Genomic DNA, 14892 nt, shown 5'->3' on the forward strand with positions numbered 1-14892 from the left:
ATATTGCCTGGGAACATCCTCAACAACTCTGATCCCCTGCTTCACAAATCCCCTGCTCCAGCTGACAAAACAAACCACAACCCATCTCCACAACGAAACATCTGATCAAATCGAATTGCTGCAAAACCAGCTATCCAAACAGATCATAACCCATCCCCTAAAAAAAAACCAGCAGTAATCAAATGAATCCTAACAATTTAATGTCCAACTCATACCTGCTGACAATAGAATTAGCATTCTGCCATGCTCCAACAGCTAAGCCCTCAGCTGGGACTTCAGAGAAGTACCAGAAGGAAGAAGTCAGGTCCTCCTAGTGCACAGGCAGAAAGCCAGAATTTGAAAACAGCCATCTGCAACAAAACTCATAGAATTCCTTTAGAGTTTGAAACTCTTTTGTTTTTTGTGCAGCCCATTCTGATCTAGTAAATCCTCAAAGGAAAGCTTCTTCTCTTTTTTTTTTCTTTTTTTTTTTAAGACATCACACTTACCAGTCTAGTCCAGATATTCAAAAATATGAGCCCAAGTGCCCAATCCTAATACAGGAGGAAAACTGGGGTTTCATCCACAAGCACTTGCATTGGCACAATCACCAACAACTCAAACAACAAACCAATCAGCACCGGGATGATAAATATTTAAAATATGGACATGATCGCAATTAAACATTATGTAACTGATGAGGGTCAAATATTGCATATCAGACCCTAAGTATTGCCAAATTTTACGTCCATTATAAGGCTTAATGGAATATTTTAATCGTGTTTTTGTTGCAGGGTGTAATTAGGAGCATTAACTGAAAAAAAGAGTATTAAAAGTATTGATTTGACGCTTCGAAGTCACCAAAGCAAAGGACAGACTCTAGAGGACTGAGATCAACGAATTTACATGCTAGGGATCCGAGAAAATCAAGCCGTTCATGTTAAAGAGGCCCAAAAATGGTCCAGAATGCAAGATCACAAGGTTCCCGCCATCCGATTGACTCGAAACTTCATAAATGTGATGGGGACCATAAATTAACTGTACATATTAAATTTCAACCATTGGATCACTCGGTAAGTGGCCCAAAGGACAGATAAGCCCATTAATCTCCAATTTTAGGCCCACCCACAATCTGGATATGCTTCAAAATTGTCCTCAACGGTTTAAATAAGATGATAAACAGGATGGATGAAACGGATTTCTCAAGAACATCACAGTGGACCCCACTTCATGTGGTTGGTGTACACAGCGGGTGTACACCGGACCAAACGGAAGGGTCATAGTCGGTTTGACCGACCTTCTCTCGACGAAAACGGGAGTTTTCATTTTTATAGCGCCCGTAAGGCCGATGGTCGGTTCGCAGTTGTGGGCCCCATACATTATTCAAATGGACAATCTAAACCGTCCATTAGAATTCCAAAGCTCATATTACTATCTCCTAGGTGACTAAATTTCAAGGTACATTGGAGATTGATTTTTAACCGCCCAAACGTTGGACGGACGGCTGAATAAAAACTACGTGGGTCACATCGAAATAGACTCAAAATCATCCATTCCAAACCAAAATTGCGAGGGGAATGAAATGAACAGAGTGAATTGTCCGTAGAAACCAGATAATGGGCCCCACCATCAGTCCAGCGCAAAAACAACTAGGTTCTGTGTTCGAGAAAATTGGACGATGTGGGCCGGTTGTGTGATATTGATCACGGCCGGATAATTGATCCGAACCGTCCGAAATGTCATTCAAGGGGTTCTTAACCTCACCAAGATGGCAAATTTCAAAGAAGGAAAGAATTTTCATCTCAAAATGGACTTCAACCGCAATCAGTTTCTGTGTTTTCTTGCGTAGAAACAGAGGGTCCGCTGCAAACGAGAATGCGCAAAGAAAGTCGACTCCAGCCAGCGAATCTTCTCCGCCTCCTTCAGTCGTCTATTTAAGAAAGAGAAAGAAAACGTGAGAGGGACATCTTGGCTAGGGCTCCAAGTTTTGGGACGTGCCTACACAAGAGAGAGTAGTTAGAGTTTGGTATTTTTATTTATTTCTTTTTCTTTTTATTTTATTTTTCTTTGTTTAAGGGATCCAGCCCATTCATGTTGGGCTAAACCTCTTAGCTAGGGCTAAGAGGAGAAGCTTGTGGAGTGATGGGACTGATTCTACGGCTCTGATTCATGTTGATGAACCTTCTGTTTGATTCTAGTTTAATTATATGGAATGCTTTCAGTTTTTAATGGTTTGTTGTGACTGAAATTATAATAGATCTGCGATAGCTTTGAGCATGTTCTTAGTATTATAGGGTTTATGAATTTGGGAACCCTGTTGTTCACCATCGTCTCCTGGGCATGGTTAGATGATGGAATCCTTCCTAACATTCATACATCTCTCAGATTGGTTGTGGATTAGTTTAATTCTGTTGTTTATCTTGTCTCATCGGCATGGTTTGGTGATGGAATCCATTCTAATTTACATCTGTCTTATCTTGTGAAAACTAGATCAAAGGAAGTTCAGATTGTGTTTTAGTGATATATCTTCCAACTGGATGAAGATGGGACTCGAAGTCCAGTTGAGTTCGTGAATCAAGCGTAGATCTCCCTGATCTCTACAAGTGGATCCTTGGCACCCTAGTTTCTTACCTCTGAATTCATTAAGTTTTAGATTAATATTTCACCATTATACCCTCATATTCACTTGATTTAAATTTCATCTTATTTTAGTTCTAGTTCTGATTAATTTCAGATTACGTACAGGTTTCAGTCCCTTGGGATTCGACCTCGGTCTCACCGAGTTTATTACTACATCACAACCCTATACTTGGGGAGTGAACAAGTTTTTGGCGCCGTTGCCGGGGATTGACGGTTACGTTTTTCTGAAATTAACTAGTTTTAGGATTAGTTTAAGATTAGGATTTTTTTTTTCTAACTTTAGGTTTAGATTTTCTATTTTAGAAACTAACCTGTTTTCCTGTTTTGTAGGATCCTGACACAAACTTCTAAATTGGTAATCCCTTTCTAATTCCTCTACTTTTTCTATTTTTAGGATTAGGGTTTGAATTTTAGAAATTTCTAATTCTAATATTTTTCTATTTTTAGGAAATAGTTTATGTTTAAAAACTTTCCTCTTTTGTTTTTAGAAACTAGGTTAGTTATTTCCCTTTTTAGAAATTCTTTCTAATTTTATAAACTAACTCATCTTTCCTTTATTTTATTTTTAGAAACTTTCTAACTCTGGAACTTTCCTTTTTAGAAACTAATCTCTTTTGTTTTCTTTTACAGGATCTTAACATAGGAACTTCTCATTTGGTACCATCTTTCTAACTTCTCTTACTTTCTGTACTTTTCTAATTTTAGATTTAGATTCTTCTTTTAAGTAACTTTCTATTTTCTAATTTTAGAAATTTTTCCTTTTTTTTTTAGAAACTAACTTTCTATTTTTATTTTTAGTAACTTTCTAATTCTAACTCTTTTAGAATCTAACTTTGTTTCCTAATTTATTTTTAGAAATTTTCTACTTGTAGACTTTATGTTTAGAAACTAACTTTCCTATTTTGTAGGCTTTTAAGATAGAAATTTCTAATTCGGTAAGCTCTTTCTCTCCTTTCTATTTTTCAGATCTCTTTTAGTAATGTACTTTCTAAGTTTAGGACTTTCCTAATTTATTTTAGAAATTTTCACTTTCCTTTAGGAATTTCTTCTTTTAGAAACTAGTTTACTTCTATCTTTCCTTTTAAGGATTTTCTAATTTTAGACTTTCTTTTTAGAATCTAACTTGTTTTGTTTTCTTTTGCAGGTTTTTAACATAGGGACTCCAATTTGGTAACTTCTTTCCAACCCTCTCTTTCTTTCTAGATTTTCTTTTCCTTTCTTAGGATTAAGTTTCGAATTTAATTGAGGGCTGTGAGTGTTTCATGCCCAAGTAGGCCCGTGACAACACTCGACGTCTCTTGATTGAAGGAGGATTGGTTGAGGGGTTAACTATCCATCGCAGGACTAAACACCACTCGAAATCCCCTGAGTTAATTGAAGTGATGGCTAAAAACCAACCTCTTCTACCCCAACCTAGGGTGAAGGACATTCAGGATGAGAATGAGGTGTATCAAGCACCCCCGCCTCGTACTTTACGAGATTATTTACAACCAGCGGGGGTGAGTACGCCCTCATGCATGATTTTTCCTGAAAATACAGGACATATGGACATCAAGCCAGGGGTTATCCAACTCCTTCCTAAGTTCCATGGGCTTGAATCTGAAGAACCATATTTACATTTGAAAGAGTTTGATGAGATCATAGCCACTTTATATTTTCAAAATGTGTCTGAGGACACAGTCAGGCTGAGACTCTTTCCTTTTTCCTTAAAGGAAAAGGCTAAGACGTGGTTACATTCACTGCATCCTAGATCTATTGGCACATGGAATGATATGCAAAGGGAATTTATAAAGAAATTTTTTTCACATCATAAAATGATTACCCTTAGAAAAGGAATCATGAACTTCACCCAAAAGAAGGATGAAACATTTTACCAATGTTGGGAAAGGTTCAAGGATTTGGTCAGTTCATGCCCACAACACGGATTTGAAACATGGCGCATTACAAATTTTTTCTACGATGGACTGACATCTTCCATGCGCCAAATGGTTGAGACAATGTGTAATGGAGAATTCATTAATAAAAATGTCGACGAGGTATGGGATTACCTCGATAGTCTTGCTGAAAAAACACAATCATGGGATTATTATCCAAAATTAAACACCACATCTAGGCCGACTCAATTAAAAGAGAAAGGTGGATTGTATCTCTTGAAAGAAGAGGATGATCTTAAGTGTAAAGTGACTACGCTCATAAGGAAAGTTGAGGCCATGGAAGGAAAGAAGGATAAGGTTAATGAAAGCGTTTGCGGCATCTGTGATTGCAACATTCATACAACTAAAAATTGTCCTACAATACCTGCCTTTCAAGAAGTGTTAAATGAACAATCCAATGCCGTAAATAATTATCAAAGACCTTTCAATGGACCAACCTCTAATACGTACAATCTTGGTTGGAAAAATCATCCAAACTTTAGTTGGAGAAATGAACAAACTGCTACTCCTCAAGGTTTCTTCAATCAAAATCCAAATCAGGGGAAACCTCAAGAAGAACCAGTTCAAAATTCCATGCAAGAGCTGACCCAGGCAATGCAAGACTTTATGCAAAAGATGGATTCACGTATGACGGTTATAGAAAAGGGGATACTTCCTGCACAATCGCTCCCCAATCCTAAACCGCATTACGAGATAAGTGATCCCAGCTCTTCAAATCAAATGGGGCATGCTAAATCCATCACCACTCTTAGGAGTGGGAAGATCATTAATAAAACCCTTCCGGTTAGGCCTGAAAAGCCTCAAGAACCAGAAGAGGACAACAATAATGGATCTAATGAGGCCCCACAAAAATTAGAATCGAAACTTCTAGAAAAGTCAGTTGCTCCATTTCCCCAACGGTTTGTCACACTAAAACCTCTCTCTAACTCTCAGGATATCCTAAAGGTGTTGAAACAAGTGAAAGTCAACATTCCTCTACTTGATGTCGTAAAACAGATACCTTCATATGCCAAATTCCTGAAAGACTTATGCACGACCAAACGACGGCAGAGTATTCAAAAGAAGATCTTCTTGACCGAGAAAGTGAGTGACATCCTAAAGTAAGACGTGCCACAGAAATTCAAAGATCCCGGTAGCCCAACCATTTCATGTGTAATCGGGAACCATCGAATTGATCATGCACTTCTTAACTTAGGAGCGAGCGTCAATCTGATTCCCTACTCGGTATACAAACAGTTAGGTTTTGGTGAATTAAAACCTACCCTAACCACACTACAACTTGCTGATCGCTCTGTTCGTGTACTAAGAGGGATAATTGAGGATGTGTTGGTCCAAGTTGATAGATTTTACTACCCTGTAGATATTATCATCTTGGACACCGAACCCATTAATAACATGAGCACTCAAATTCCCGTCATTCTTGGTCGCCCATTCCTTACCACTTCAAACGCAATTATCAATTGCAGGAATGGTGTCATGACTATGTCCTTTGGGAATATGACATTGGAGTCAAACATCTTTTTCAATAACGGCAGAAACTTAGAGGATGATGACAATTTCCACAATATTAACATGATTGACTCTTTAGTGGAAGATACGACACCTCTGACCTTATCCTGTGACCCTCTAGAGACGTGCCTGGCCCACTCCCATGATTTTAATGATGACATGATTAGGGAGACGTGTGCCTTGCTTGATACTGCACCGGTACTTCAAGTTAACCGGTGGAGGCCACAATTTGAAGAGTTACCCCAAACTGATGTAGTGCCTCTACCGTCTAACCTCAAGCCACCGAAGCTTGACCTAAAACCTTTGCCCTCTGATTTGAAATATGTCTATTTAGGTCAAGATGAGACATACTCGGTGGTAATCTCTGCCCACCTGGAGAAAGAACAGGAGAGTATGCTCATATCTACTCTCATTGAGCATAAGGGAGCCCTTGGATGGACGATAGCGGACCTCAAGGGAATCGACCCCTTGATTTGTACTCACCGCATTTATCTTGAGGATAATACTAAGACCGCTCGGCAATCACAACGTAGACTAAATCCAAACATGAGGAAAGTGGTTAAGGCCAAGGTTCTTAAATTATTAGATGTGGGTATCATATACCCTATATCCGATAGTCAATGGGTGAGTCCAACTCAGGTGGTTCCTAAGAAGTTCGGGATTACCATCGTAGCCAATGCTAATAATGAACTCGTGCCAACTAGAGTTACTACTGGTTGGAGAATGTGTATTGACTACAGGAAGCTGAACACCGTCATAAGGAAGGACCACTTTTCTTTACCCTTCATTGATCAAATCTTGGAAAGGCTAGCGGGTCATTCCTATTACTATTTCCTTGACGGGTATTCGGGCTACAATCAGATTGAAATCGCCCCTAAGGACCAGGAAAAGACTACATTTACATGTCCCTACGACACCTTTGCCTACAGAAGGATGCCATTCGGATTATGTAATGCCCCTGCCACCTTTCAGTGATGTATGATGAGTATCTTTTCTGACATGGTGGGGAAATATCTAGAGGTCTTCATGAACGATTTCTCTGTTTTCAGGTCATCTTTTAGCGAGTGCTTAGAGAGTCTTAAATGTGTGCTGAAAAGATGTGAAGAAAAGAACTTGGTACTTAATTGGAGAAGTGCCATTTCATGGTTCATAAGGGAATTGTCCTTGGACATATTATCTCGTCCAAAGGAATCGAGGTGGATAAGGCAAAAATCGATCTTATCTCTAACCTACCTCCACCCAAGAACATTAGAGATGTGCGATCCTTCTTAGGACACGTAGGATTTTATAGGCGATTCATGAAGGACTTTAGTCTCCTCTCTCGTCCTTTATGTAATCTACTTCAAAAAGATTCACCATATGAGTGGACTGAGCCATGTCAGGAAGCTTTCACTAAGCTTAAGGGCATGTTGACTAGTGCACCCATCATACAACCACCCGACTGGGGCATTCCTTTTGAACTTATGTGCGACGCGTCTGATTATGCTCTTGGGATAGTTTTAGGCCAGAGAAAAGATAAGAAGCCCTACATTATTCATTATGCGAGTAAGACTCTAAATCTTGCCCAAGTGAACTACTCGACTACGGAAAAGGAACTCTTGGCCGTAGTGTTCGCTTTGGATAAATTTCGATCCTACTTGATTGGATCCAAGATCATTATTTACATTGATCACATGGTACTCAAGTATCTTCTGTCTAAGAATGATGCTAAGCCCCGCCTGATACGATGGATCCTCCTACTCCAGGAATTTGACCTAGAAATAAAAGATAAAAAGGGAGTAGAGAACATAATGGCTGACCATCTTTCTCGCCTTAATCCTTCTAATTCCCTTGAAACGACACATATCAATGACATGTTCCCTGATGAACAATTGTTCAAAGTCTCCCATTCACCTTGGTTCGCTGATATTGCTAATTATCTTGCCACAGGTTCCATACCGACACATTGGACTGCGCAAGATAAGAAGAAATTTTTCACCAAGGTACGCAACTTTTTCTGGGATGATCCATACTTGTTTAAATATTGCCCAGACCAAATCCTGAGGAGATGTGTGCCAGACGATGAGCATCAGAGTGTCATATACTTTTGTCACTCACAGGCCTGTGGTGGTCACTTTTCTGCTAAAAAGACCATGGCTAAGATTTTACAGTGTGGCTTTTACTGGCCCACTATGTTCAGGGACACTCATGAGTTTTGCAAAGCTTGTGAGCGTTGTCAGAAATTGGGAGCGTTGTCCCGTCAAAATATGATGCCCTTGAATCCCATTCTTATCATCGAGGCATTTGATTGCTGGGGCATTGATTTCATGGGACCATTCCCCCAATCTTTTGGAAATCTATATATTTTGCTCGCTGTAGACTATGTCACTAAATGGGTTGAAGCAATTCCGTGTCGGAATAATGACCATCGCACGGTCATTAAATTCCTAAAAGAGAACATCCTTTCCCGATTTGGAACGCCTCGAGCAATCATTAGTGATGGGGGCTCACACTTTTGTAATAGGCCATTTGAGAGTTTAATGAAGAAATATGATATCTCTCATAAGGTGAGCACCCCATATCACCTACAGACAAGTGGGCAAGTTGAGATTTCCAATAGGGAGATCAAATACATTTTGGAGAAAACGGTTAACCATGACCGTAAGGATTGGTCAATCCGATTGACTGATGCCTTATGGGCTTACCGTACTGCGTTTAAAACCCCTATTGGAATGTCTCCCTTTAGACTTGTTTATGGGAAGGCTTGTCACTTGCCTGTGGAGTTGGAACATAGAGCCTACTGGGCAATAAAAAAATTGAATTTCAATCTGGACAACGCTGGCTCGCTACGCAAACTTCAGTTGAATGAACTCGAAGAAATTCGGAATGATGCATACGAGAACTCGAGAATTTATAAGGACAGAATGAAGGCGTTTCATGACCAACGTATTCTACGAAAATCATTCACACCTGGTCAGAAAGTTCTTTTATATAATTCTCGATTACATCTCTTTCCAAGTAAGCTTCGATCTCGTTGGATTGGCCCTTACATTGTGGTCACTGCGTATCCTCATGGGGCCGTTGAGATAAGAGATCCGGACAATGGCAAAGAGTTTAAAGTAAATGGACATCGCTTAAAGCCATTTGTCGAGAAATTTGATTCAGAGGACATGTTCATACCTCTAACTGATCCTGTTTACCAGGATTGACCTCCTAGTCTGATGGAGGTATAGGTAGGTTTCCTGTTATCATAGGACTAGGGTAGTTTACTTTATGCTGTTCTAGGTTTATTCGCTTTCTATATTATTTTAGAATAGTTTTCTTTTATTGGTTTCTCTCTTGTGCTGACTTGCTTTCATGTTGAGATCCTTGTGTAAAAACTTCTTGAATTCTTCGTCCAGGTACAATTTTTCCATCGCTTCTCATTTACTTTCATTGTCTCATGTACATTGCGAACATATCTTTTACATTGAGGACAATGTATATTTTTAGTTGGGGTGGAGATTAGGTTACCTAATCAGTGTTTTCTTGGTCTTAAGCACAAAAATTGTGAATATTTTTAAATTTTTCTGGAATTTTGTATGAATTCGAAGTGATTTTGACGGCCATCTAGGGCACTTAGAATTTCAAGATACGTGATGCTGGTAATTTATGACTATTGAATTCAATTATTTGTTAGATTTCCCAGTTAAGTTTGAATTGTTAATCCATGATTAGAAGTTTTAAATATTGATTGAGTCATGATTTCACAAAACACATCTCGCTTGCACATTAAGGGTTCAGTTCGATGTTAAAGGATTAACTTAGTGATCACTATGCTTAAAAGGAACCAACCTGAGAAATTGAAAGGATCGGGCAGATCGGACGAATAGTCTACACCATAGGTTTGCTCCCTATAAGTGTAGATTTAATTCCACATGGATGATATGTGAAAAAAGTTGGGTGTACAGTCTTCACCATAGGTTTGCTCCCTATAGGTGAGGATTTGATTCCCCTTCTTGGCGTTACTTTTAATAGAAAAATTAAAAGCTAAAAGAATGAAAAGATGATCCGTGAGACAAGTTTTGGTTATCATGAGTTATCTTGCTGGTTACCAATGATATCCTGAAATAAAGAAGTGAATTTTAAGGATGATAAGCCGAGATTGCACAATACACCCATGAGACTCAATGTTTAGAATTTTTTCTAATTAATGGATTAATATTTTGAATTTGAATATGAAGTTTACCATGAACTTGATTCCAGGAGAAAGTAATGCCCAACATTCATGAATCTTAAAGTTCTAGTATATGAATTGTTTTTCCAAAAACCGCTCGAGTTCATAAAAATTGTCATGTAATTCTCAACTTATTTTTCGCATACTTTGCTCGGGACTAGCAAAATGCTGGTTGGGAGTTGTGATGAGGGTCAAATATTGCATATCAGACCCTAAGTATTATTGAATTTTACGTCCATGATAAGGCTTAATGGAATATTTTAATCGTGTCTTTGTTGCAGGGTGTAATTAGGAGCATTGACTGAAAAAAAGAGTATTAAAAGTATTAATTTGACGCTCCAAAGTCACCAAAGCAAAGGACGAACTCCAGAGGATTGAGAACAACGGATTTACATGCTAGGGATCCGAGAAAATCAAGCCGTTCATGTTAAAGAGGCCCAAAAATGGTCCAGAATGCAAGATCACAGGGTTCCTGCCATCCGATTGACTTGAAACTTCATAAATGTGATGGGGACCATAAATTAACCGTACATATTAAATTTCAACCATTGGATCACTCGGTAAGTGACCCAAAGGACAGATAAGCCCATTAATCTCCAATTTTAGGCCCACCTACAATCTGGATATGCTTCAAAATTGTCCTCAATGGTTTAAATAAGATGATAAACAGGATGGACGGAACGAATTTCTCAAGAACATCACAATGGACCCCACTTCACGTGGCTAGTGTACACAGCGGGATCAAAGTCGGTTTGACCGACCTTCTCTCGACGAAAACGGAAGTTTCCATTTTTACAGCGCCCGTAAGGCCGATGGTCGGTTCGCAGTTGTGGGCCCCATACATTATTCAAATGGACAATCTAAACTGTCCATTAGAATTACAAAGCTCATATTACTATCTCCTAGGTGACAAAATTTCAAGGTACATCGGAGATTGATTTTTAACCGCCCAAACGTTGGACGGACGACTGAATAAAAACTATGTGGGTCACACCGAAACAGACTCAAAATCATCCATTCCAGACTGAAATTGCGAGGGGAATGAAATGAACGGAGTGGATTGTCCGTAGAAACCAGATAATGGGCCTCACCATCAGTCCAGCGCAGAAACAACTAGGTTCTGCGTCCAAGAAAATCGGACGATGTGGGCCGGTTGTGTGATATTGATCATGACCGGATAATTGATCTGAACCGTCCGAAATGTCATTCAAGGGGTTCTTAACCTCACCAAGATGGCAAATTTCAAAGAAGGAAAGAATTTTCATCTCAAAATGGACTTCAACCGCAATCAGTTTCTGTGTTTTCTTGCGTAGAAACAGAGGGTCCGCTGTAAACGAGAATGTGCAAAGAAAGTCGACTCCAGCCAGCGCATCTTCTCCGCCTCCTTCAGTCGTCTATATAAGAAAGAGAAAGAAAACGTGAGAGGGACATCTTGGCTAGGGATCCAAGTTTTGGGACGTGCCTACACAAGAGAGAGTAGTTGGAGTTTGGTATTTTTATTTATTTCTTTTTCTTTTTATTTTATTTTGCTTTGTTTAAGGGATCCAGCCCATTTATGTTGGGCTAAACCTCTTAGCTAGGGCTAAGAGGAGAAGCTTGTGGAGTGATGGGACTGATTCTACGGCTCTGATTCATGTTGATGAACCTTCTGTTTGATTCTAGTTTAATTATATAGAATGCTTTCAGTTTTTAATGGTTTGTTGTGCTGAAATTCCAATAGATCTGCGATAGCTTTGAGCATGTTCTTAGTATTATAGGGTTTATGAATTTGGGAACCCTGTTGTTCACCATCGTCTCCTGGGCATGGTTGGATGATGGAATCCTTCCTAACATTCATACATCTCTCAGATTAGTTGTGGATTGTTTTAATTCTGCTGTTTATCTTGTCTCATCGGCATGGTTTGGTGATGGAATCCATTCTAACTTACATCCGTCTTATCTTGTGAAAACTAGATCAAAGGAAGTTCAGATTGTGTTTTAGTGATATATCTTCCAACTGGATGAAGATGGGACTCGAAGTCTAATTGAGTTCGTGAATCAAGCGTAGATCTCCCTGATCTCTACAAGTGGATCCTTGGCACCCTAGTTTCTTACCTATGAATTCATTAAGTTTTAGATTAATATTTTACCATTATACCCTCATATTCACTTGATTTAAATTTCATCTTATTTTAGTTCTAGTTTTGGTTAATTTCAGATTACGTACAGGTTTCAATCCCTTGGGATTCAACCTCGGTCTCACCGAGTTTATTACTACATCACAACCCTATACTTGGGGAGTGAACAGTAACAAGAAAAATTGCTATAGCAGAGACATTTTAGCCAAAGTGAAGTTACTTACCCATATTGACAACAATATAGAACTCTTAAGAACAATTGTACACCACTTTCAGATTTGGGCTGCCAGATCCGTCGCTCTCTGAGCTTTAACATATTTAATTGAATACCTGGCCCCGGTTACGATAGTCTAAATGATGTAGCATCCAATATTGAAGGCGTATAGATCTTAGGAAAGAAACGAATAACCATATTAGTTTCTCATAACTTTGAAAATGCAACTTAAAAGTCTTTAGTTTACATCTCCACCTACCATTACACTTTATGTCGTGAGTTATTGGGAAGCGAGGAATGGCACTGAACAAAGCACGCCCAAGTGAGATGGGTACAACTATCAAGGCTAAGTTGAAGAGAAGCAAAGTCATCCATTCCAACACTAGCAAAAGCACAATATGAAGTACAAAACCATACTTGCCATGAGTTGAATTTCTTAAAAGTCAAGGCCAAATTGTGATACATTTTGTTTGGTTTGCCATCTTGAGCCCATCTAGAGAGTGTAGTTAAATATCAGGAGTAATAGACTCTCAGGCATGAAACAACATATAGCAATGACAGAAAATCAATCACAAGCACATTGCCCATAAAGTGACCATCTATTCTAGTCCATTAAATGGATGCATGGAAGGACAACATCTCAAATCCCAAACCTTGAAGAGAAATAGAGTAGTTTTGTTTCAAATACACAAGCCAGCTATTTCATAAAATTACACTTTTAGATATAGATTAAGGCCAGCTCAAAATATTTAGAAACACTTATTGAATGATGATACTTCACCCAAGATCTATCCAACCTACTCTATGGGGCACCAAGCCAAAATCATAACCAATGAATCAATGGCCCAAAAATTAACGTCCAGATAAGCTGTTAGAGAAATTGTAGGATAGTCAAAAGTACTCAAACCCAACTGTTGAAGCCAATCATGGATTGCTCCGGTTAAGAATCACATTTCTCTGACATCCTAAACATCTGATTTTTGGCCTTAAAATGAACAGTTATAACAAGAAGACAAATGATTAAATGTATAGGATAAGCTAGTCAATCATATTTTTCAGTGGTCCATGAAAAGTGGGCCGAACTGTACGGACAGTCCAGATAAATGTTTTGGATGATACGCAAATAAGGCAGGATCTCTCTAGTGGCAGTGAATATCATAACTTCCATTTTGCATGAGTATGTACATGTGATGGCATTATTCAACAATCTAAACCACTTATCTTACTGGCTCATTGTGGAATGTGTATGGACAACACCACCAAAGTTTTCTAGATTGGAATATCCTATTCATCCATTATTTGGCCTTTTCTCCTTGAATAACGACTATTGGTGTATCATTTTGCTCAACCACACATTTGCAAGCAACAACAGAGGTTTAGATTGTCCCACTGGGAAGAATTTTGGCACATGGTCTGTCCATGGTGGGGACAAGGAACCAGGGGCTATTACTAATAGAGAAGTTTCCTTCCATATCACTTTCTATATACACAAGTGTGCGTGAGTGTAAGTAACCTTAATTCAGTTCCAACTTCCTATCTCCAGGTTCTGCTCTCCAATACACCCTGCCCAGAAAAAAAAAAAAAAAAAGAAGAAGAAGAAGAAGAAGAAGAAGAGAGAAATAGAGAAGGCATTCAATTGCATGAACCACATAATCAAGAAATAGACTATATGCCATCTGTAATTTCTTTCAGAATTTCTTGTAATTTCATTTTCTTCCAAATAGACTATTCCTCTCTTATAGCCATCTATAGTGGATCCCCTCTTATAACCATTTGTAATGGATCAAACACCAAATCTTACATCTCAGGCATCTGTTCAAAAGTAAAATATAAAAGAAATGATAGTTGAATCATAATTGCTATTATCAGCCCCTCATAAACAGAAAACTACCTACATTAACATGTTTTCTCATGCCTTCCCAACACAGAAACACCACAACTCCACTCTTTACTCAACAGCATTAATAAGGTCAATTTGATTGAAGTGCTGGGATGACGATGCCAAAGAACATTTTACCCTTTCTAGGAAACTATGAATTTGTTAAAAACACAAGAAGAGGCATCAATCATGACAGGAATGCACAAAATATTCATATCAACTAAGGGGTAAACATTGGCACAAAATAATCATATCATCAGCAAAACTAGATCATGAGAAGTAGTTTTCCTATATCTTCCACAGAATGCACATCTCACCTCTCAACGACATTAGTCTTATTCAAGATCTTCAGAAAAGGTAACAGCATAAAGCAAGTTCAGACTGGTTTGCATAAGCAGCTTCCTGATCCCTGAAGAGATTTCAAA

General features: G+C 38.7%; 1 non-coding gene across 1 annotated transcript; it reads right to left on the reverse strand.

Annotated features, from left to right (window-relative positions):
* Positions 1–4439: 4439 nt before the first annotated feature.
* On the reverse strand, positions 4440–4546 carry LOC131254436 (small nucleolar RNA R71). The gene has a single exon (XR_009175548.1). It is a non-coding gene; the product is annotated as a small nucleolar RNA R71 (small nucleolar RNA).
* Positions 4547–14892: the final 10346 nt, after the last annotated feature.

This window comes from Magnolia sinica, chromosome 8, assembly GCF_029962835.1.
Source record: "Magnolia sinica isolate HGM2019 chromosome 8, MsV1, whole genome shotgun sequence".
NCBI lineage: Eukaryota > Viridiplantae > Streptophyta > Magnoliopsida > Magnoliales > Magnoliaceae > Magnolia > Magnolia sinica.